At 39.1% G+C, this 21,880-nt stretch overlaps 1 protein-coding gene across 4 annotated transcripts in view; it reads right to left on the bottom strand.

The window, feature by feature from the left end:
- LOC126267093 (FHF complex subunit HOOK interacting protein 2A-like) overlaps nucleotides 1–21,880 on the bottom strand; it is a 227,057-nt gene that overhangs the window by 18,817 nt on the left and 186,360 nt on the right. The window lies entirely within an intron of this gene.

Raw genomic sequence — 21,880 nt, 5'->3', positions numbered from 1 at the left:
GAATGTTCATTAGGCAAATCATTTTGCTTCTTCATAATTTGTAAGTTAAAAAACTGCAAAATACAATCTATATAATGTATGCTGCAACAAGTGTTGCAAGCACTCTTACTGAACAAACAATAAATTTAATGGTATTCTAATTTCTTTTGTTAACATCTATGGCAAAAGAGAGAGAAGGAGACGGGAGAAGGAGGGGGGGGGGGGGGTAGGGGAGGGTGTGAGGGAGGGAAGGAGGGAGGGAGGGAGGGAGAGAAGAAGAAGAAGAAGAAGAAGAAGCAGCAAATAATCAGGTATCTTCCTAGGCATCAAACTTACAAGTTCTTTAAAAATAATGTAGACAGAGAAACTACAAAAAATATATTTTAAGTTTTTATCGTGATTTCATGATATTTACTTATGAGCTACTGATCTTCAGTTTTGGGATCTCCTCTTCCTGTAATGATGAAGAATTACTATATGTGGAGAGGACACTGACAGAGGACAATAAAGGTAATCATTCAAAGTACCATGTGTGTATCTGTGTGTGTACTATGAACCACAAAGAATGAAATTATTTTATTATGTTTCTTTTAGATTGTCTTAAATACAAACATCAAGCCTTAATTTAATGAGGGTTAATTATAACAGAAACCTATAGAATTAATTTCTAACAACTGCTTGTCTTTGATAATTTACCTATTCTTTGAATTAATTCACATTACTGAATGTTGTCCCTCATGACTGTATTTTACAGAACACAACTGAATGAATAGGGTAAGTCCCACAATGCATGACTTTCATTTATTTCCAACAATGCTCGTATTTTTCAAAAATTGTAATTTGATTCACATTCAAATTTCCAATTTTTGTATTTTTCCTCACATGTTAAATGCATAGCTTGGTAGCAATACACATCTGAATGCGCAAGTATATATTCGACTTGAAATCTGCCGGCACACATTACCAATAAAGTTCCTGGGAGTGATTAAGCAGGAATATGTGTCTAAATACCTGCAACTCCCAGTTTGTAATACCATTTTCTCTGTGGAAAAAGATACTATACAACACTTCAGATATATGATGGAAACTGAAAGAAATTCGTAGGATAAGGTATGCTATAATCTACTGCAATCAAGAGTCATCATTATACTATGCGACAACAGTTTATTTAGTTGTTTATTTTTTTGTTCTGTGGGACCAAATTAAGGAGAAGTCTCCATGGTCATGGAACAAGTCAATACATGAAATTATAACACGATATTAGAAACAGATAAAATGAAATATAAAAAACATATTCAGGTGACAAGTAAGTTTAAATAATGAAAATCAACAATGTAACACAGGAATTTGCTTAATTTTTTAGATCTTCCAGGAGCTCCTCGACAGAATAGAAGGAGTGAGCCATGAGGAAACTCTTCAGTTTAGACTTAAAAGAGTTTGGGCTACTGCTAAGATTTTTGAGTTCTTGTGGTAGCTTATTGAAAATGGATGCAGCAGAATACTGCACTCCTTTCTGTACAAGAGTCAAGGAAGTGCATTCCACATGCAGATTGGATTAGTATTAACTGAGTGAAAGCTGCAAACTCTTGGGAATAGGCTAATATTGCAAACAACAAACGACATTAAAGAAAATATATACTGTGAGGGCAAAGTCAGAATTTCCAGACTATTGAATAGGGGTCGATAAGAGGTTTTTGAACTTACACCACATATAGCTCGAACAACCCGTTTTTGAGCCAAAAATACCCTTTTCGAATCAGGAGAATTACCACAAAAAATAATACCATACGACATAAGCGTATGAAAATATGCGAAGTAGACTACTTTTTGTGTTGAAGTGTCACTTATTTCAGATACTGTTCTAATGGTAAATAAAGCAGCATTTAGTTTCTGAACAAGATCCTGGATATGGGCTTTCCACAACAGCTTACTATCTATCCTAACGCCTAGGAACTTGAACTGTTCCGTCTCACTTATAATATGCCCATTCTGTCTGATCAAAATATTGGTTCTTGTTGAATTGTGAGTTAGAAACTGTAAAAACTGAGTCTTACTGTGATTTAACATCAAATTATTTTCCACAAGCCATGAACTTATTTCATGAACTACATTATTTGATACTGTTTCAATATTACACACAAGATCCTTCACTACCAAGTTGGTGTCATCAGCAAACAGAAATATTTTTGAATCACCTGTAATACTAGAAGGCATATCATTTATATAAGTAAAAAACAGCAGTGGCCCCAGCACCGACCCTTGGGAACGCCCCACTTAACAGTGCCCCATTGGGACTGAACATCACTACCACTGTTAATATTGCGGAGAATTACCTTCTGTTTTCTGTTCTTAAAGTAAGTGGTGAACCAATTGTAAGCTACTCCCCTTACTCCATAATGGTCCAACTTCTGCAGTAATATTTTGTGGTCAACACAGTCAAAAGCCTTCGTTAAATCAAAGAAAACTCCTAGCGTTCACAACCTTTTATTTAATCCGTCCAAAACCTCACAGAGAAAAGAGAATATAGCATTTTCAGTTGTTAAACCATTTCTAAAACCAAGCTGAACATTTGGCAGCAAATTAAGTGAATTTAAATGCTTCAGTAACCTTGTATATACAACCTTCTCGATAACTTTAGCAAACACCGATGGCATAGAAATAGGTCTATAATTGTCAATATTATCCCTGTCTCCCTTCTTATAAAGTGGCTTCATTACCGAGTACTTTAAGCGGTCAGGAAACTGACCACTCCTAAAGGAAAAGTTACAGATATGGCTAAGTACTGGGCTAACATACATAGAGCAATCCTTCAGTATTCTGCTAGATACCCCATCATATCCATGAGAGTTCTTGGTCTTTAGTGATTTAATTATTAACTCAATCTCCCTCTTATCAGTATCATGGAGGAGCATTTCAGGTAACAGTCTCGTAACACTTTTTTCTAAGAGCACTATATGATTCCCTCTTGGGACTAGGTTTCTATTTAGTTCACCTGCTATATTCAGAAAGTGATTATTAAATACTGTACATATATGCGACTTAACAGTAACACGGACATTCCCACTACACACAGATTCTATATCCTCAACCTGTGCCTGCAGACCAGCCACTTCCTTTACGACTGACCATATGGTTTTAATTTTATCCTGAGACTTAGTTATTCTATCTGCATACCACATACTTTTTGCCTTCCTAATAACATTTTTAGGCACCTTACAATACCGTTTGTAATGGGCTGCTGCATTTAGATTCTGACTGTTTCTAACGTATTGATATAATTGCCACTTTGTTCTACATGATATTCTTATCCCTCTAGTCAGCCACCCAGGCTGCCTGTTTGTGCTAGTACCCTGTTTTGAACGTTCTAATGGAAAGCAACTTTCAAAGAGCATGAGAAAAGACTTGAGAAAAGCATTATATTTATCGTCTACTGTATCAGTGCTATAAACATCTTGCCACTCTTGTTCTTTATAAGGTTTACAAAGGTCTCTACAGTAACTAGATCAGCTTTCCTAAACAGCTGATGACTATATTTAACACGTGTTGCAACACAAAAATCTTTTAGAGTTAAAATTTGTGCATCATGATCTGAAAGGGCATTCACCTTTTTGCTAACAGAATGCCCTTCCAGTAATGAGGAATGAACAAAAATGTTGTCTATGGTTGTTCTACTGTTCCCTTGCACTCTCGTTGAAAAGAATATGGTTTGCGTAAGATTATATGAATTAAGGAGGTCTACCAGCATCCTCTTCCTTGCACAATCACCTATAAAATTAATATTGGGTTAGAAGAAATTTTAGGACAATTATGTATAAAAATTCAGACATGGTTCATGACTTCACTTTTGACAAACCTCAATGGTATCAGTACTAACATATTACCACTAAAGTGAAAATAAGCTGTGGACCTGTATACAAACAATATCTTTCCAATGTTAATGTGACTGACTACAACACTCTGATAAAGTTCTATGAAGCGGAAGCTATTTTTTTACAATCCATCAACAGTTTTAACATTATAGTCAATATCTTTTCTGCCAACTATTTCTCTACATAACAAGAAACTTTTTGGCTTCTGAATAACATGTTTTCATAATTCCATAGAAGCTTTTATGCACACTGGACTGTCATCTATCAACAGTATCTCTGTTTCAATGGCTACAATCCTCCACAGATAAATATCTCTTCCCCTGCAATGTTATTTTGAGACATAATACTCCAACAATAATATGACATGCCTGATATTTCACGAATCTTGTCTGGTTCCATTGGTATTATTGTGAAATACAACCTAAAGGTGTGGCAAGAGATGAGTACTACCTAGCAGATAGGAGAAGTTTTTATCAACTGCACATCCATGTCAGGCCAGTAACTCAACACAGGGCACACTCAGATATACATGGTGATATTGTAACAGCTTTAATACATATGTGTGTAAATCTTCAAACATGATTTTACAGCCGTGCAAAAGAAGAAGAAGACTTTTTTTTTTAGACACACATGTAACAGCCCAACCATTGTCTTTGCAATAATAAGCTTATTTAATATTATATAATAGTTCTAATACTGTGTGTGTTGGTTTTTTCTGTTTGGGATATCAAGAAATTAGGCACCAAATGCAGCCACTGGTAGGTGCTGAGTCCATGGATATAATGGTGCCCAACCAAATTGCAATAAATGTTTTATCGTGCTGGGCCATATAAGTACTGGCTCAGATAAAATAGCATGCTTCAGGTGCATTGAAGAAGGTAAACATTGTTGTAATGCTCCACTAGTTCACTGTGTGCATTTTTTTTTTTGTTCGATCAGAATTGTGACTGAGTTACAATATAAGACAAGGGGTACTGATAGCCAGGTAAGAAGAGGAAGAGTGTACCATTCGCAACCATACAACACTGTAAGAACAGTGGTCATACAGATCCTAAGTGACAAGGACTGGAGATGAGTGTCAAGTCTTGTCAGTGACAACCGATTTCAAAACCAACAATGAATTGCTGCTGCCAGTGAATACATGTTTCAGACCAAACATAATGAAGAGAATTGCATGCAGTGGAACAGGTTCTTCAAAGAAGGTCTTTGCTACGTTTCCAGTACCATGATTTGGGCCCATTCATTCAGATTACTGTCAACCTGAACCAGGATGTTTATTTTGAAATTCTTGGTGCCCAAGTGATACTGTGGACTCTCCTGACTTCCACGACAATAAGAGCCATGTCCACAGGGCTGTAAAAGTATGATCCTGGTGTGAAGAACACTCAGCCATCCAACCTTGACTGGACCACTAAATCATCTGATCTTAATATCACAGAAAATGTCAGAGATTGTTTGGAATAGTGGTGAAACACAGCAATTAACATCACTACAGTTTGGTAGCTCTCAGTGATCTATTCCGCAATGAATGGCTTTAGTTGTATACAGCTGAGTTAAAGAATATTGCCAAGGCAAGAGGTGGTGTTACACAATATTAGAAAGATACCTCTGGTGGGGGGATTATTTATCCAGTGTGCTTATCATAAAACTGATGAAATGGAAAAAAATTAGTTAACAATATGCAATTACCACTAAGCATATTTTTCTTTTTTCTTTTTGTATCAGCTCAGGGCACAACAATGCTGCAAATCATCATTGTCGACACAAGTATAACTATATTAGCTTATAGATGCTCGGCTGCATAGCTGGGGAGAAAGAACAGAATTTGATGTCTGGGTAAATCTACAGGGGAGGAAAACGGCCAAAGATAGGTTTGAGAGTTGGGCATCTGATGCCAGTTCTGTAGCCCACCAACTGTCACAAACTGTTGCCAAATGGCCTACTTTATGGAACATGCCACACAGGATATATATGTGTCAAAGACCCTCCAAATGACAATCAAGGCACGATCACTGGCTTTACCATTGAACAGAAACAGGTGAGGAAGGGAAACAGTTCTAAGTATCTGAAAAACAACATGAATGGTGATTACAGCACTTCAACTGACTCACACCCACAGGGCCCGAACAGGCAAAGGTGTGATGTTGATGCACACAAAAAGTCAATGGCATCTACACACAGCAGGTCAGCAGGGGCCAAGGCTGCCTGGTTCACCCTATGGGTTACTGGGTGCTGTTTACCATGCACATCTAACATTACCACCTGCCAGTTTTCCAACAGTATGTCTTTTGCACTGCTGTAAATTCATGTGATTCCACAATCTTAGCAACTTCAGCTAAAGGGGACTGCAGAAAGTCTATTCCTTAGTTTGAACCTTGGAGTCAGTTGTTAACCAGATGATCAGATCTCTAATTAGCAAACTCCTGCCACCAGTTCAAAAATGCTGTTTGTGGTGGCCACAATAAAAAAAAAAGGAGGGGCATCACACTGTAAAAATGTCCTATGTTGCCATTTTACATCTGCACAGAGCATACATAAGAATGTCCTACATGCCATTCTGTATCTGTACAGGGCATGACAACGCCATGAACTGTAGTTATTGGCACAAATAAAGCTATACTAACCAATGGTGGCTCAGCTGCAAAGATGAGGAGCTGAAACCCGGCAGAGAGAATAAAATTCAATGTGTGAGTTAATCTACAGGGAATAGAAAATCTGAACCCTGCATGGAGACCAGCACAGAGAAATACACAACCTGGCCAGCTGAAGGACTGAATGACTTGGTACGTGGAAACCAGAACACGGTGTGAAGTGAGAGCCAGGTCTAAGTACATTATCATCAAGGTAAAAACTACCAGGCCAAGTATATCATTGCCAGAAACTTAACACCTGGCTCAATGGCTTTACTCATACTGCACTTTGTTTGCACCCTCCTTGACAACATCCTCCAATATCCCGCAGTGATACCCAGTCCAGCAAATCTGCACCCAACTTGATGCCGGCTGGTAGGAATGCTAAAATTTTTTCAAAGTAGCAGAATTTCTGCACTTTTTTCCTAAGAGGAAATGTATCACATTGTTATGAAAACTATTTCTTTGTGAAATTACTAGACTTGAATGAATATTCGGTGATTATTCAGTATTTGCCCTGTTTGGTTACTTTTATCCTATTCGACCGAATATCAAATATGTAGGTGTTATTCGGCCGAATATGAAATAATTAAGTAAGATGTTTTGTTGTAGTCAGATAACTGGTAAAATGAAAATACTGATTTATTTTATAATACTATTGTATTTTTCTTGTAATCACTAAAGTAGTCATAGGTACACAATCAATTTCTGTTTTATAAAAATTAACAAAAAACTAGGTATCAAATAATATAAATTTATGCATTCTGTGGGAACATTTTATAAAACAATAAATGTCTATGCACTTGAATCTTCAAAATTAAAATTTAGGAGTGGAAGATCATGGCGCGCAGAAAGACTAATTTTGCTGCATTTTCTGGCAGTGGTTTATTCCTTTTCTTCTCGTAGACATTCCCAGTTTCAATGAGAGACTCTCTGAATAAACGCAACTTCCAGGCACTGACGATATTTTGCTCCAAGATTTATCAAATATGGACATTTATCTTTTCTTGCTTGCCACCATGTGTAAGGATTGTCATGACGTGAGATGTTCTTAATACTTAAATAAAGATCTACTTCAGTTGCAACTGCATTTTTTCTGCCAGTGTCCCAGTATCAGCTGTGTTTTTTTCTGCAACCACATCTTCAAAGCTATCCAGAAGAGATGAGTAAATAATCTCACTTAGACTCTGCTCTTTGGTTCTCACCCTCTTGGTCCAAATTCGCACTGTTGTCGCTGCTTGTTTCACAGTTATCTTTAGTCTATTGACCAAAATATACTGCCTTACTTTTTCTCTTGGCAGTTGGCTAGTGAAAACATTCATTTTAAAGGATGGAACTAAAGCGGTAGCCACCAAATAATTTTTAGCTGTTGTGATGTTTACAAATCATTTTAGCAATCCTTGTTATATGACAAACCTCACCTGGCTTTTTTTAGCCTTAGGACTGACACGTTCATTATATCGCAATTTCACATTAATATAACGACATATGGAATAATTTCAGATATGCAAGCATATCTGGAACTTGTAATTTTTATTATTTCCTCAAATGACTGTCATAATTTCTAAAGTTGCTCTAAAAGCTCCCACTGTGCAGCATTCAGATTGGCAGGTAGAGTGAAATGGCCCGTTTTGTTCCATTAGCCTTGCAAGAATATAATACAAGCAGGTGGAATTCCATTGTATACTGACATCTTGCACCAACTCATGCTGAGGGAGATCCAAATCTTCTTGGACAGAATGCAGTTTTCCCTGTGCAGTGCTAGAATGATTAAAATGAGTTATGATCCTCCTACCTGTAGCTATCATTTGAGTCACATTTGACCGAGCCTTCAGACAATCGTTAACAATTAATTGAAGAGTATGAATGAAACAATGTTCTTGGCCAATTATGCATTGCTATCAACTTTTACTATGTTGTGTCCATTATTATAAATAACGATGTGAACTTTTGCCAGCTGGATGTCTCATAAATTTGCAATTTTCTATGAACTAATCACATGTTTTCTGTTGTGTGTTGTCCTTCAAAATGCTTGACACTCAATACTACATGTTTAACATTGAACTCACAATCAATAAATGCACTGTAAGACTTAAAAAATTGTTTTGATTATGCAAGCAAGCACATCTACATGTCGCATGTCACATAAATATAATCAGTCTCAGACAGTAATCTTTGAATTGTCTCAACCACCTTATGATAAGTTTCTCGAATTATTATATATTATAATAATTATAATAATTAATATACTATAATAATTATATATTATTATATGAAAAGTAAGGGCAGTTTGGTATTTTATACTGTGCCAAAACACTGTAATCAGTCTTCTAAAACCAGCCCTTTCTACTGTATTTACTGCCTCATTGTCTAGTACTATTATTTCAGCAAGAAACAGATAGTCTTTTTGAGCTATGGGATCATTAATATCGCATAGTTTACATATTTCAGAACTTTATTCAAGACTCTGGTACTTTTTTTATGTTTAAGGTTTACTTACATTTTTTTGGTATCAAAGGTTTATTTACATCTGTATCCTGATCTGTAATTTCTTGCCCCATATGAAGCATAGGCTGCAACTTACAATGTTCGTATTGTGTTTATTTTTCAAATGCTTTATCATTCCTGATGTAGTTGCCATCTTTCAATTGCCACCATGAGAAATTTTGATTTCGCACAATTTGCACACAACACTTTTCGGATTATTTTCATCGTCTTCAAAGTACGTACATATAGGTGATTTTGTTTTAGAAGCCACAATTCATTATTAATAGTTAGACCTTACACAATTCCACTTTTACACAAACCAAAATGTAGAGAGTGCAATGAAATGTGCTTAAATGTCCTGGCTTTCCCAGTAGGGAAAAAAAATAGTTTTTCCTGTGTGAAAATACACTACCCTGGGTGAAAGTACATTTTTTTCTGTTTTAGGTGACAATATAGTTTCTCTTGGAGCTGTAAAAATTAAAAATCCTTTAAATGGTAAAGATTTTATACACCTTTGTAGAACTTCCCGGCACTTTAGGAAATCCAGCAAAAAGTAACTCATTTTGTAAAGATATTTGATGCACAGTAACATGTACACTGCAAAGTTTCATATTACAAAAGCATAAATACAAATTGCATCAAATACTGCATGATACCTTCCAAAGGCCTGAAATCGAGATTGCTGACTGTGTGAAGCAAGTTTAGATGGCACACTGTACAAGTGGTACTGTACATTGGCCGAAGGCCAACTACTCTATGCTTCCCACACAAAATCTTCACCCTGCGGGTTTGGCAACCCTTGGCCCGAGGAGTCTCTCCTTTGGAGTTTACCTACAGATATCACAAGGATATTGTGCATTATGGGCATGAAACATTTACAAAGAGTTGCTGGTATGTGATTGTTACAGGCACCACAAGGGAGCACTAATCCTGCTTCTCAGCAACACACACATCAGGAAAATGGTGGCATTGCTATTGAGGAACCAGATTCCACTCGCACAGCACATGATCGTGGATATCCTTCCACCTGCTGGATATTTAAGGTGGAGCACATCCTCCAGAGGTAGCATTCAACTTCTTGCACAGTTCTGGGCCAGGAGCCAGCTACACCAAGTTCAAGGAAGTAGATAATATATGTTGTATTTTGTTATGTTTCTTGCGATTTTGGTTATTTTGTTTGTATGTGTTATAGGGTGTTGAGCAATGGAAAACCCTGATATAGATTGCTGAGAGAAAATAAAAGAACTTAATGTATAGAGAAAAATGAGAATATTTAGGAACAGACAGTGTGGGAAGCAATGAAAAACAGAGATGATTATATGATGTTTAAGAGAGGGGAAGTATTGATCTGTGTCTGGTCATTTAGGATTAGATCTGGACTGTGAGATAGGTGTTTGTTAATTTACAGGGCTTCCAGCAGGTTGCATCAACTTCTACATCTACATGGATACTCTGCAAATCACATTTAAGTGCCTGGCAGAGGGTTCATCAAACCATTTTCATACTACTTATCAACCATTCCAATCTTGGATGGCACGTGGGAAAAATGAACACCTAAATCTTTCCGTTCGACCTCTGATTTCTCTTATTTTATTATGATGATTGTTTCTCCCTATGCAGATGGGTGTCAACAAAATATTTTTGTATTCGGAAGAGTAAGTTGGTGATTGAAATTCCGTAAATAGATCTCGCCGCAAAGAAAACCATCTTTGTTTCAATTACTTCCACCCCAACTGGTGTATCATATCAGAGACACTCTCACTCCTATTGCGCATTAACACGACACGAGCTGCCCTTCTTTGCACTTTTTCGATGTCCTCCGTCAATCCTGCCTGGTAAGGATCCCACACCGTGCAGCAATATTCCAGCAGAGGATGGACAAGTGTAATGTAAGCTGTCTCTTTAGTGAGTTTGTCACATCTTCTAAGCATTCTGCCAACAAAGCACAGTCTTTGTTTCGCCTTCCCCACAATATTATGTATGTGGTCTTTCCAATTTAAGTTGCTCATAATTGTAATTCCTAGGTATTTAGTCGAATTGACAGCCCTTAGATTTGAGTGATTTATCGTATACCCAAAATTTATCAGATTTTTTTAGTACCCATGTGCATGACCTTGCATTTTTCTTTATTTAGTGCCAATTGTCACTTTTTGCACCATACAGAAATTCTCTCTAGATCATTTTGTAATTGGAACTGATGGTCTGATGATTTTACTGATGGTAAATTACAGCGTCATCTGCAAACAATCTAAGGGGGCTGCTCAGATTATCACCTAGATCATTTATGTAAATCAGGAACAGCAGAGGGCCTATGACACTACCTTGGGGACCGCCAGATATCACTTCTGTTTTACTCGATGATTTACCGTCTATCACTACCAACTGTGACCTCTCTGAGAGGAAATCACGAATCCAGTCACACAACTGAGACAATACTCCATATGCACACAATCTGATTAATAGTCGCTTGGGAGGAATGGTATCAAAAGTCTTCTGGAAATCAAGGAACATGGAACCGATCTGAGATCCCTTGTCGACAGCACTCATTGCTTCATGGGAATAAAGAGCTAGTTGTGTTGCACAAGAATGATATTTTCTGAATCCGTGTTGGTTATGTATCAATAAGTCACTTTCTTCAAGGTGATTCATAATGTTCGAGAACAGTATATACTCCAAAATCCTACCACAAATTGAGGTCAGTGATGTGGGTCTGCAATTCAATAGGTTTCTCCTATTTCCTTTCTTGAATGTTGGTATCACCTGTGCTAATTTCCAGTCTTTAGGAACAGACCTTTTGTCAAGTGAGTGGTTGTATATGATTGCTAACAAAGGCGTATTGTGTCTGCATACTCTGAAAGGAACCTGATTGGTATACCATCTGGACTGGAAGACCTGCCTTTCTTAAGTGATTTGAGTTGTTTCGCAACACCTAAGATCTCTACTTTTATGTCACTCTTGCTAATAGCTGTTCTGGTTTTGAATTCTGGAATATTTACTTCGCCTTCTTTCATGAAGGAATTACGGAAAACTGTATTTAGTAACTCCACTTTAGTGGCATCATCATCGGGAACATTTCCATGTACTTTACATACGACCAGAATCTCTCTGGGTTTTCTACCATATTTTCAGATAATGTTTCATTAAAAGCATCTTGCATTGACACCCGCACTAAATTTCGAGCTTCCATGAAACTTAGCCAGTCTTGGGGATTTTGCATTATTCTGAATTTGGCATGCTTTTTTCGTTGCTTCTGCAACAGTGTTTTGTGTACCATGGTGGATCAGTGCCATCTCTTATTAACTTATGCAGTTATGAATCTATCTATTGCTCTCGATACTGTATCTTCGCATTTGAGCCTTATCTGGTCTACACTTACATAACTAGCTTGGAAGGAATGGAGACACTCTCTTAGGATGGCATCAAGCGAATTTTTATTTGCTGTTTTAAATAGATATAGTTTGCATTTATTGTTAATGGTTTTGGCTGATGTGGTTATGAGCTTCAATATGACGACTTTGTGTTCACTAATTCCTGTATCAGTCATGACACTCTCTATTAGATCAGGATTATTTGTGGCTAAGAGGTCAAGTGTGTTTTCACAACCTAATTTTTCTAAGTAATTCTCAGAGAAAGTATTTGTTACAATTTTGGAAGATGTTTTCTGTCTACCACCAGCTTTGAACATGTATTTCCGCCAACAAATTGTGGATAGATTGAAGTTCCCACAAATCATAACTGTATGAGTGGGGTACTTCTTACAATGAGATTCAAGTTTCTTTGAACCATTCAGCTATTATGTCATCTGAGTTGGGAGGTCAGTAAAAGGAGCCAATTATTATTTTGATACTGCTGTTGAGAATAACCTCTACCCACAGTAATTCGCAGGAACTATCTATTTCAACTTCACTACAGGATAAACTACTACCAACAGACACAAACAAACCACCAACTACTTGATTTAATCTATCCTTTCTGAACATGGTTTGCATCTCTGTAAGAATTTTGGAAGAATTTATCTCTGGCTTCAGCCAGCTTTTTGTTCCTATAACTATTTCAGCTTCAGTGCCTTCTATCAGCGCTTGAAGCTCTGGGTCTTTTCCAACACAGCTATGACAATTTACAACTACAATACTGCCTGTTGCTTGGTCAATTCTTGTTCTTTCTTTGCCTGTACCCTTTGAGACTGGAGCAATGTTTGAGAGTGTGGTGGTACTGAATTTTAAAAGGTAAAAAAGGCTGAGCATTATACAAATACAAAAGGAGCAAACAGGAAAAACATTAACATTATACTCCAAACCATGACAGCTACAGTTTGAATTAAACTTCTTTGGTGACAATACTCAGTAAATGTCTGAAGACAGCCTTGTAAGCTGAAAACCAGTTAACACAATAAAAGTAATACTGTAGAACAAAAGCAAACTAGTACTTTTCATTTATTATAATGTTGTTCTACCAAGAACTGACGGAAGATTCAATTACCACTTACTCTTTCTCATTTTTTTCAGTTCTTCTTTACTAGTCTGTCAATCACAAATTGATTTTGTTGTTGGTGGAGGGCCCAATTGTGCTCAGCTGCTTTGTTTCCCCATTCTTCTGCATATGGTATTACTTTCAATTTATAGCCCACATAATATTAATTCATTTCATTTTTTCCATTATGAAATTAGTTAGAAACAAATCATTTTCAATTAAAGTTCAATGGCACTGTAGACTGCAATGACGCACCATAGGCTAGACATAGTCTGGATTTGTGATTGCAGGTCAGGAGAGAGGCAGTGTCAGCAAGCTTGTGAATCCCCGCAACTCACATTTGTTGCATCAGTGCACTGCTGCTGCCATTGAATCTAGTGTTGCCAGATAGAGATAGGTTTCGTGTGGCATCAAATGTATGGCCTTTTTAAGACTGGTGGGAATTTTAAATCAAACAATAGACCTTTTTTATATTAATTTTAAGTATAAGATGCACCTGAATTTTTTAGGCAATTTTTTGGAAAAAAAATTACATTTTATAGTCTGTAAAACATGGTAATTTCTGTCCACTCCATTAAGTTGTCTTGAAACAAAATCAATCAGATGTTCCTCTCCATCAAACTCCTGGCTCAAAATACACCCGAGAGAGTGATTTGATGCATCACATGATAATATAAACTCTTCATGAAATTCTGTGAATACAAACACTGGACTCGATGTTGGTACCTCCTTTAATTCGACAAATGCTCTCAGACAAACCTGATACCCTTCTTTAATAAGTAAGTACACAGTCGTATTATATATGCAAAAGCTCTCATGAAATTTCAACAACAACACATGAGGCCCAAAAAAAGAATGTAACTCCTTTCTTGTTCCAGGTACTGGAAAATCTCGTACTGTCTGTATCAATCTTGTATCAGTCCTCACACGTCCGTATTAACTATGTGACACAAATAATTTATTTCTTGAAATACAAAGTGAAAATTTATCGTACTCAGTGTTATATGTTTAGCCCGTAACCTGCTGAACACCTCCCACAGTCTTTGTCTGTGTCCCTGCATATCCCTTGAAAAACCAATTACGTCATCTAGTGACACTAGACATTGGATAGGCTGCAATCTCTTCGATACCCCATCTATCAAATGCTGGAATGTCACTGCCACATTCTTAAAACCAAAAGGCATTTTCTTATAATAATAGTACAGGCACTGCCCGAGATTATAAAATTGTCTCCGTGGTGTTTGGAATGGGGAAGGCATCAGTCATGGGGTAATTGATATTTCCTCGAACTGTTCACAGACTGTTTGGCACAATTACAATTCCCCCCTCCTTCAAGGGCTACTACTCCCTCCTATTATGTCGCTGGCCAACTGCTGATTAATAAACTCTTCAAAAATCAGCTCCAAGGGCTGTAGTATTCTGTATGGCATCCAGAACACCGGTGCTTTGTTCCCTGTCAGACTCCTGCATTGCATCACAGGTATTGCAGGCAGCAGCCCTCACAGAAAAAACCAGGTGTGAAACTCTGACAACAACTCTTTCATTTGTGGCCTCTCTGTTTCCTTCAAATGCTTCTCTTTTCATGAAATGCAATCTTAGTAGCATCCTGTTCCCTCTTATAGCCAACACTTTCAATGCTACAACCTTCCTCCTCCGGAGTTTCTAACATCACCACCAATGTTCTCTTCAACAACTTAACCTCCTCGGTGCCAAAGTTATCCACAATGATGGGTACTACCTTGCCTCCATCCTTCTCCTGCACATGTACAATACGTTGCTTTATTAAACAACATGCTGCATCTTCCAGCAGTTCCACTATACACAACATACCTACTGGTAAGTCAGGCTCCATATTCACTCATAGTGACCTCCCAGTGCCATTCAACAAACAGCCATTTGAAATAAGCCTTAATGTCACTGATCACAGCTTAACTGGATTGCCTTGTACAACAGACACTCCTCATGACAGATCAACATTGATGACAGCTTTCCCTAGCCGAAACGTTTTCCCACTAAGATCCACCACACACTGTTGAAGGTCAATTATGGCATGACGCCGATACAGCTGTAGCCTTAAACTCAGTTGCCTCTAATTGAAAATGCAGCATTATTGACACTAGTGGTCAAATATCATGATCTCCTATCTCAAGCAACATATATCGTAGTAGGTTCCCTGCCATCTTAAGCACTACTTCTCTCAAAGCTACAGATACATGTGCCTCTGTGGCTACCAAAAACTTATACACTTTACCACCTATTACATCCACTACAGCACATTCTGCCTGTGCATTCATTTTTATGGCATTTATTTTTGTTGGGGACACCTTTCAGTGGATCTGGGTTTCCTTCTAGTTTAATGGGTGCTTCTTACCAATCAGATCATTTCTACCATTATTCCTATAATATTGATGCTGGTCTATACCATACCTACTGTTATTCCCGCCAAACTGCTGATGGTTCATACTTCTCCTAGTATTACATGGCTGGTCGTACTGCCTCTACACATATCCTGGACGTCCACAATTAAAATATGTTGTATTTGCTGTAAATACACTTTGACAATTTCTTACCTCTGTTGCAACATCAGTCTCCTGAAATTCCAATACCAACCTAACTGCTGCATGGAGATTCTTAAGTGCAACAGTGCATGCCCTGCTAGACATTTATGGTGCTAAATCCCTCAAGAAAGCATTGCATGCCCTCACTCAGCTTCCTGTAACAACACCTTATTTACATCCTCACCATGTGTTACCTCATACATATGTACATAAAGCTTTCTAGTTCTACCTGCAAAATCCTCTATGGCTTTGTTAGGCCTTGGTACTTGACATCACAACATGCACTTTAAGGCTCTGTCCAGTGTTGTTGTTTAGGCAGTGCTTTCAAAAAATTCAAAATTGGAGCCAAGTTAAGACACTACAATATACACTCCTGGAAATTGAAATAAGAACACCGTGAATTCATTGTCCCAGGAAGGGGAAACTTTATTGACACATTCCTGGGGTCAGATACATCACATGATGACACTGACAAAACCACAGGCACATAGACACAGGCAACAGAGTATGCACAATGTCGGCACTAGTACAGTGTATATCCACCTTTCACAGCAATGCAGGCTGCTATTCTCCCATGGAGACGATCGTAGAGATGCTGGATGTAGTCCTGTGGAACGGCTTGCCATGCCATTTCCACCTGGCGCCTCAGTTGGACCAGCGTTCGTGATTGAAGTGCAGACCGCGTGAGACGACGCTTCATCCAGTCCCAAACATGCTCAATGGGGGACAGATCCGGAGATCTTGCTGGCCAGGGTAGTTGACTTACACCTTCTAGAGCACGTTGGGTGGCACGGGATACATGCGGACGTGCATTGTCCTGTTGGAACAGCAAGTTCCCTTGCCGGTCTAGGAATGGTAGAACGATGGGTTCGATGACGGTTTGGATGTACTGTGCACTATTCAGTGTACCCTCGACGATCACTAGAGGTGTACGGCCAGTGTAGGAGATCGCTCCCCACACCATGATGCCGGGTGTTGGCCCTGTGTGCCTCGGTCGTATGCAGTCCTGATTGTGGCGCTCACCTGCACGGCGCCAAACACGCATACGACCATCATTGGCACCAAGGCAGAAGCGACTCTCATCGCTGAAGACAACATGTCTCCATTCGTCCCTCCATTCACGCCTGTCGCGACACCACTGGAGGCGGGCTGCACGATGTTGGGGTGTGAGCAAAAGACGGCCTAACGGTGTGCGGGACCGTAGCCCAGCTTCATGGAGACGGTTGCGAATGGTCTTCGCCGATACCCCAGGAGCAACAGTGTCCCTAATTTGCTGGTAAGTGGCGGTGCGGTCCCCTACGGCACTGCGTAGGATCCTACGGTCTTGGCGTGCATCCGTGCGTCGCTGCGGTCCGGTCCCAGGTCGACGGGCACATGCACCTTCCGTCGACCACTGGCGGCAACATCGATGTACTGTTGAGACCTCACGCCCCACGTGTTGAGCAATTCGGCGGTACGTCCACCCGGCCTCCCGCATGCCCACTATACGCCCTCGCTCAAAGTCCGTCAACTGCACATACGGTTCACGTCCACGCTGTCGCGGCATGCTACCAGTGTTAAAGACTGCGATGGAGCTCCGTATGCCACGGCAAACTGGCTGACACTGACGGCGGCGGTGCACAAATGCTGCGCAGCTTGCGCCATTCGACGGCCAACACCGCAGTTCCTGGTGTGTCCGCTGTGCCGTGCGTGTGATCATTGCTTGTACAGCCCTCTCGCAGTGTCCGGAGCAAGTTTGGTGGGTCTGACACACCGGTGTCAATGTGTTCTTTTTTCCATTTCCAGGAGTGTAGTTATCAAACCAGAAGGATTACATGCTTTGGTGACTTTGAGTATGAACAGACTAGGATTAGTTGATATATTAGTCAACAGAGAATGCTGGGGTTTAAGGAAGTTTGTAAGCACATGTGTTTGACATCAAGTGTGGAATTTTCCAGAGAGATAGAACCAGTAACATTACTGATTAAAGATGAATGGTTGTCCTATGGGCACACCTTTGCAATGTCTGGTGATCATGTAACAAAGAAAACCTGGACTTTCATAAGGCCAAAGACAGAAAGATTGGGGTGGTTCCAAGAAAGTGATAAAGATCTCACAGAAATCAGTATCCCAGATGACAAAATCTTGAATATGAATGAGTTTAGACAAATGATGAAAAACTACCAGGGTTTTAAGCTAGGAGAATAACTCAAAAGACAAAGGGGGGCCTCTGTCAGAAGACCAAAAGAAGGCACTGAGTGACAGGATGAAGAGATACTGGCAGGATGTCGAAGCCAACGGGCAAACGAGAACTAAGAATACACAAAAGTCACAATCAAAATTGGCTCTACTTTATTTAGCTTATTTTGAGGTATTATTTCTGTTTCCTGGTGACGTTCTTAACAATGTGTTAGCCAATTTTCATGTGAGCACCTACTGGTGATCCATTACCTTGCAACTAGTGTGGGGTGGATGCTGGGCAGTACAGTGAAGGCAGAGAACAGCCGAACAGTCTCAACTGTTTGTCAGTAATATAACACATGGGTTTCCAATGCCAAGTATAATGCTCTTCAGCTCCTGAACACTGATGAAGAGCATGTATAAAAATCTACTGGTGACGTAAAATTAGCCGACAACCAAGAGACACCTATGAAACGGCAACATGGGAGGACTATAAGCTGCTCAATGAGGCCAATGAACTTCCACGTGTATCAGCCAATCAGTCTACAAGGGATAGGAAATAGGCAATTTCAACTATGCACCCTGATGGCAACCAATCTGCAGCAACAGGCAATGTGAGTCACTGCAACGATGCTCAGCCTACAACTAAGTGCCCAGTGAACCTTATAGATTACATGTGATGGCACTCGGTAAAAACTCAGTGTGGCAGTACCATACAAAGCCATATACCGAGCATATCATCATCCGGGAGGAATAGAGTTCAAATTCAGACTGTTAATGCTGAAACTGCAAACACCCTGATTAACAGTAAAATAACCTCTATAAATAACCTAGATGATTTAATACCTTAACAGCAACACTGGGGATAATTCTCACTGTCAATATTTCTCTGTCATAGGAGGAGATACTATCAGTAACTGGAGTGACATGTTGGTGGCATCAGTAAGGAGGTATGTTAAGAGAACCATGCAAAGGGATGCAGACAGGAGGCCCCAACCAGTAGGTGCAGTTACATTCAGGTCACAGCAGACACCATATTGTTTAGCAGAGCCTGCAGTGCCACAACTGTTTGCAATATGGAAATGGTTGCAAGCAATGCAATAGCCAAAAAAGATGCAGTGACTGCAGTGGTACAGATAGTATTAACACATATTTGAAAAATTAAAATAAATAAATAAATAAATAAAAATTGCTTGTATGTGACCACTGCCAAGGCACTCACAACTCCATGTATAAAACATGCCCTGAGTACTTAACACAAAAAGAAATCAAGTGCACAATGGTGGACAATAACATCAGTCATCCAGAACCTTGTGTATCATACGAAAACAGACAGCACGCCAACACGACTGCAATGCAGCTGATCAACAGGCAGGACCCTACAATATGTCATCCACTGTTAGTAGCTGTCCAGATGCCTCACTATGTTCAGCAATCACAGCCTCCTCTAGCAGTCTGACAGCCTGTTAACACAGTCAGTGATGATGCAGCAAGCAGTATTCCCACCAACTTCACCACCACAACAATGGACGATAGCCTTGTGGCCACTGACGACGCATATCCAGGATGTACAACCCCTCAGACACACTGAAAAGTGGCAAGAAACACAACGCTTCTGGAATAGCCAATCTGTACCCAGAAACACCAATACAAAGAAACCCATGTCATCCCCAAACTCACTGGATCACTATGAGTCAACAAACAATAAACCTCCTAATTAATTACATACATACTTTTGTACTTAGTAGTCTGCAACAACTTGCTCCAACAATACCAGCTGATGCTCACTCTGTAGCAGACAGTACTAGACTTGCTATTAGCGATCTGTTCTCTTAAATTTTTTTAAATGATGGTGAAAGTTGTCGACAGCACACTACAATTAAATGCTAGGTCACTTAGGTCCAATAGATAGAGTCTCATCCACTACACCAAAACTCACAAATTCTCAGTATGTGCCATTTCTGGAACATGGCTTAAGCCCATAGAGGACTTCCACTTCCCTGACTACGATGTCATTAGAAGTGATAGAAATAATGGGTTCGAAGGAATAGTTACACTTTACAGCAACAACCAAATCATACAAGCTGCAGCAATATATACACAAACCTCAGAATCCAGCCTGAATAAACTGGCTATCTACAGGCCACCTAACATGCTCCATCAGGCTGTCCACTGTTTGTAGTGGGGGCCTTTAATGTCCACTGAAATTGTCTAAAATGAACATAATAACTGCATTGACCATGAAGCTCACATTAACAATAAAACTTTGGTGCAGTTTTTATGGCAGTACCTAGACGCAATGTATGTCTATCAACATAGCTCCAAAACCAGGGGCTCTGTTAGAAGCATACATCACATACTTTGTTTGGAGATGTACGGTCTATTCACACATTAATGCGTAGTTCATAGTGGCTCAATTCGAATGGAGAGGATGGGAGAGGGAGTAGGAATATTTACAGGTAGAAAGCTCTGGCATGGCATCTGGTAGGTAGCAACACTCTCTATTGTGGTTTTGCTGGTGTTGCACATATTACAAAAATGACCTGAAAACATAAGTATAGAGTAGTAAAATTATATCTGCGTGTACTGGAGATAGCATCAAACTCTTGGCCAAACCTGTGGCAAGGGGGTGAGAGGTGTGAAAGGTATTGGGTGTTTATGTCATGAAAGATTTGTTTTATGGACAATAAAAGAGATCTTCAGCATAATGGAAAGGAACTGTTTATCACTGGAGGTAGCATCTATGGATGAATAGACTATATTGAATGGATTTTATGGTGCGAAACAAGTGGCACCTGTCAAACAGGAGCCATTGGAGCCATTGTTGCTAACTAGTACGCTTAACCTCTGAACATATTGATTTTTTCCTAATTATGTTCCAAAAATAGTATTTTTTATTAATGAAAAACATCTTATAATGAATAGCATTAATATACACATATAAAGATAGCTATTAATGCTCCAAATAATGACTTTAAAAGTTTGAAGATCACCTTTTATAAATCCCGAGTATACTTGTGCATTGGACTTTGAAAATCCTGAAACCTGAAGTCAGTTTTTAGTTTCTGTGTAGTTATGAAGTAGAATCATGTATCCTGTGAACAGAAATTTGGGAAGAGCTGGGGGGAGCACAGGGGATATATTGATAAAGTACCACTGGTGAGCATTTGTCAGTCAACAGTTGAACTAACATCACTTTAAATCTCCAGTGAAGTAACACCATATTCTTCTTCACTTTCTGAGATGCTAAATGCAATGTCAAAATCAGGACATTATAGCAATCCTTTTTTGAAAGCACTGCCTTGCTGAAATGGATATAAGGGTGGTTTTATTTTTTCAAAGCCCTGAAAAGTTTCTGAAGTATACTTGGGATTTTAAGTTGTTAAAATAATAAAAATGAGACAACTCAGGATTTATGTTAAGCAAGTAATGTGAACAGACATTTTTAAGAAACCACTAGTGAAATGGAGATCTACATCAGAATGCTGGCTTGCTGAGCTAAGAAGAACCAGGTGACACCAAAGGATGTTGAGAAACTGGAAGAATGACAATAGGCTGTCCCTATCCTACGTGTACATCATAAAGATGCCACCAATGAAGCTGAACAAGGGGAGGAAAATAGGATTATAGATAGCTGCAATAGTCTTCTGGTGGCTCATGGATAGGTCGGCACAGGACAGTGTCTCACAAGTGATTATGACAGAGCTATGGACGTCACAAGAACAAT

The sequence above is a fragment of the Schistocerca gregaria genome, chromosome 4 (genome assembly GCF_023897955.1).
Source record: "Schistocerca gregaria isolate iqSchGreg1 chromosome 4, iqSchGreg1.2, whole genome shotgun sequence".
Classification (NCBI taxonomy): domain Eukaryota; kingdom Metazoa; phylum Arthropoda; class Insecta; order Orthoptera; family Acrididae; genus Schistocerca; species Schistocerca gregaria.
The sequence above is the reverse complement of the archived record's forward strand: the minus strand, read 5'-3'. Positions and strand labels throughout refer to the sequence as shown.